At 55.3% G+C, this 3,996-nt stretch overlaps 1 pseudogene; it reads left to right on the top strand.

Moving 5' to 3' along the window:
• Window positions 1-423: 423 nt before the first annotated feature.
• On the top strand, window positions 424-1,952 carry LOC133951952 (uncharacterized; annotated as a pseudogene).
• Window positions 1,953-3,996: the final 2,044 nt, after the last annotated feature.

Genomic DNA, 3,996 nt, shown 5'->3' with positions numbered 1-3,996 from the left:
CCCAGCATGTGTTTGTGTGTGTGTGTGACAGTCTCCTGTATTTGTGTGTGGCGTGCAGCAATACAAATTATTTTTAGAAAAAAACACGTGCCACCTCATTTTCTGCTACTTCTTCTTCTTCTTATAATTATTATTTTTATTATCACCAATCAACAACAGGCTCGAGTACTTCACGCTGGCAGCCGGGGGTGCTCGCGGCGCGTGCCCTCGGGTCACTGGGACCCCGGCCGACGTGCTACAGGCCCTACATCTAAAAAGAATAAAAATGTATTTCCTTCTTCCTTTATTATTATTATTATTATTATTATCAATGAGCAAGAGTCTTTTTCTGCTACTTCTTCTTCTTCTTCTTCTTCTTATAATTATTATTTTTATTATCACCGATCAACAACAGGCTTGAGTACGCCAAGCTGGCAGCCGGGGATGCTCGCGGCGTGTGCCCTCGGGTCACTGGGACCCGAGGGCTACAGGCCCTACGTCTTCACGTGTGTCCTGTGCAGCTATAAAAAAGGAATAAAAATGAATTTCCCTCTTCCTCCTGGTCTCAGACGACGAAGAAGACACCGACGACAGCGTCGACGAGGACTACGACCCGGTGCGTGACACCGCTGCTGCAGAGTCCTCATCGTGCACATCCTCGGCAGAAGAAGAAGAAGAAGAAGAAGAAGAAGAAGAAGAAGAAGAAGAAGAAGAAGAAGAAGAAGAAGAAGAAGTAGAAGTTGGAGTAGAAGGAGGACACGAAGAAAGAGAGACCTTCCTGTCCAAAAACAGAGAAATATCATGGTCCTCGTCGGCGTACCACCGTGAGGGCCGCTCCGCCTCCTCCGCTACGCCCGTCGGGGTCCCTTGCCCGGGTCCCACGACGCACGCGACTTCCAGCGTCAGCGACGCGGTCTCGACGTTCGGCCTCTTCGTCACGCCGATGGTAGAGTACATCGTCTTGGAGATGACTAATCTGGAGGGTCTTCGGAAATACAGCGACGGCTGGAAAGGGATGGACGCGACCGACCTGCGTGCCTACGTGGGGCTGCTGATCGTGGCGGGCGTGTACAGGTCCCGGGCCACAGGCCGCCGCCAGCCTGTGGGACGGCGAGAGCGGCAGCGCGATATTCCGCGCCACGATGCCCCTGAAGGTATTTCTCACGTATTACCGACTGCTGCGATTCGACGGCCGCGAGACGAGATGCAAGACACGCGCCTCCGACAAATTGGCGGCCGTGCGCTAGGTCTGGGACGCTTGGGCGGCGAGGCTGTCGCTCCTCTACAACCCGGGGCCCGAAGTGACCGTGGACGAGCAACTGGTTCCCTTCAGAGGTTATTTTTTTTTGTTGTGTATTATTGGTCACTGGGTTATGTTGCGTGGCCTTGTCGGTTGTCCGCCGGTATGCAAGTCTACACCGGAACGCCGAGCTGCGGGCGTCCGGAGAGGAACCTGGGGCTGCGGGTCGTGCTCGACCTCACAGAGGGACTGAGTGGGCGCAACGTCACGTGCGACAATTACTTCACCTCCTACGAACTCGCGCGGCAGCTCCTGAGAGGAACGTCACCGTGGTCGGCACGGTTCGGAAGAACAAGCCCGAGCTGCGTTCTCCTCCGTGTTCGCCCTCACGCCCGCCGCCACTCTGGTGTCGTATGTCGCGAGGAAGAAAAACAGGAACGGGGTGCTCCTGAGCACGCGGCACTCGGAGGCCGAGGTCAGCGACCTCGCGAACGGCAAACCGGTCGTCGTCCTGGACTAAAACTGCAACAAAGGATGCGTGGACAACCTGGACAAGGTGATTGGAACGTACAGCTGCAGGAGGTAGACCGCGTGCTGGCCCCTGGTCGTCTTCCACAACATCCTCGACGTCTCTTCCTACAACGCCTTTGTGATAGGGCGAGCGGTCAACCCCGACTGGATGGCGGGCAAGCGGAACAAGCGCAGGGTGTTCCGGCCGCCCCTCCGGCCCTAACCCCGCAGCGACAAGAACAACAACAACAACAACCCCAGGGTCCGGCCTCCTGTCTAGCCCTGGTCGTAGCGGCCACGGCCGCCACCGCCGCAGCAGCCTCTGTGGTAGCCCCGCTCGCCGCGAGCGAGAGGAAGAGGTGTCAGATATGCCCCAGGAACAAGGACTGTAAAACTCACACAAAGTGCCGCGGGTGTGACAAATACATCTGCAAGGGCTGTTCCCTTTTCTATTGCCCTTCTTGCGCATGCTGATGTGTGGTGGGCTGTGCGTGTGCACGTGTGTGCATCTGGGTGTTTGTGCGTTTGTGTGTTCAGTACCCAAACGCTCACAGTCAACAATAAAGTAGCATGGAGAAGGAGGGACAACACGAGTGATAAGTGAAATAATAAAAATGAATTTCTTTTTATATTATTACTGCGCAAGAGTCTTCTTTTTCTTCTCCTTCTCCTTCTCCTCATCACCAAGCAAGAACAGGCTCGAGTACACGACACTGACAGCCGGGTCGGTCCAGTGTCGCAAGTCTCAGGGTCACAGGGAACTTGACCGACAGGCGACCCGGCCTTGTGTCACAACGCGGGCATCCCGGGGGTCCTAGGTCACACCGGCGCGCGACTTGGAGCGTGGCGTGCTGAGATTACACCGGCCCTACGTCTTTGCGTGTGTCCTGCAGCTATAAGAGAAATAGTAAAATTGTGTTTCTTTTTTGTTATTGTTACTGCGCACGAGCCTTCTTTTTCTCCTCCTTCACCTTCTCCTTCTTCTCCTTCTTCTCATCACCGAGCAAGAACAGGCTCGAGGACACAACGCGGGTAACCGGACAGGCCCGGCTTCGCGAGTCTCAGGGTCACGGGGACGCCGGTGGGAGAGACGGCCCTCAACGCGAGCAGCCGCGCAAGGCCCTCGTTGTGAGCGTTCGAGTTTCAGAGACCCAGGACCTGAAGAGACTCTCCCACGCGGGCATCCCGGGGGTCCTATGTTACACCGGCGCGCGACTTGGAGCGCGGCGTGCTGAGATTACACCAGACCTACGTCTTTGCGTGTGTCGTTCAGCTATAAGAGAAATAATAAAAATGTGTTTCTTTTTTTGTTATTATTACTGCGCAGGAGTGGTCGTCGCGGCGGCGGCGACGGTGGTGGCCGCAGCCTCCGTGGCAGCCCCGCTCGCCGCGAGCAAGAGGTAGGTGTCTGATATGCCCCAGGAACAAGGAAAACTGTAAAACTCACACAAAGTGCCGCAGGTGTGACAAATACATCTGCAAGGGCTGTTCCCTTTTCTATTGCCCTTCTTGCACGTGCTGATGTGTGGTGGGCTGTGGGTGTGCACGTGTGTGCATCTGGGTGTTTGTGCGTTTGTGTGTTCAGTACCCAAACGCTCACAGTCAACAATAAAGTAGCATGGAGAAGGAGGGACAACATGAGTGATAAGTGAAATAATAAAAATGAATTTCTTTTTATATTATTATTGCGCAAGAGTCTTCTTTTTCTTCTCCTTCTCCTTCTCCTTCTCCTCATCACCAAGCAAGAACAGGCTAGAGTACACGACACTGACAGCCGGGTCGGTCCAGTGTCGCAAGTCTCAGGGTCACAGGGACCTTGACCGACAGGCGACCCGGCCTTGTGTCACAACGCGGGCATCCCGGGGTCCTAGGTCACACCGGCGTGCGACTTGCAGCGTGGCGTGCTGAGATTACACCGGCCCTACGTCTTTGCGTGTGTCTTGCAGCTATAAGAGAAATAGTAAAATTGTGTTTCTTTTTTGTTATTGTTACTGCGCACGAGCCTTCTTTTTCTCCTCCTTCTCCTTCTCCTTCTTCTCCTTCTTCTCATCACCGAGCAAGAACAGACTCGAGGACACGACGCGGGTAACCGGACAGGCCCGGCTTCGCGAGTCTCAGGGTCACGGGGACGCCGGTGGGAGAGACGGCCCTCAACGCGAGCAGCCGCGCAAGGCCCTCGTTGTGAGCATTCGAGTTTCAGAGACCCAGGACCCGAAGAGACTCCCCCACGCGGGCATCCCGGGGGTCCTATGTTACACCGGCGCGTG

The sequence above is a fragment of the Platichthys flesus genome, chromosome 4, assembly GCF_949316205.1.
Source record: "Platichthys flesus chromosome 4, fPlaFle2.1, whole genome shotgun sequence".
Lineage (NCBI taxonomy): Eukaryota > Metazoa > Chordata > Actinopteri > Pleuronectiformes > Pleuronectidae > Platichthys > Platichthys flesus.
Note: the sequence above shows the minus strand (reverse complement) of the source record. Positions and strands in the feature narration are given on the sequence as shown.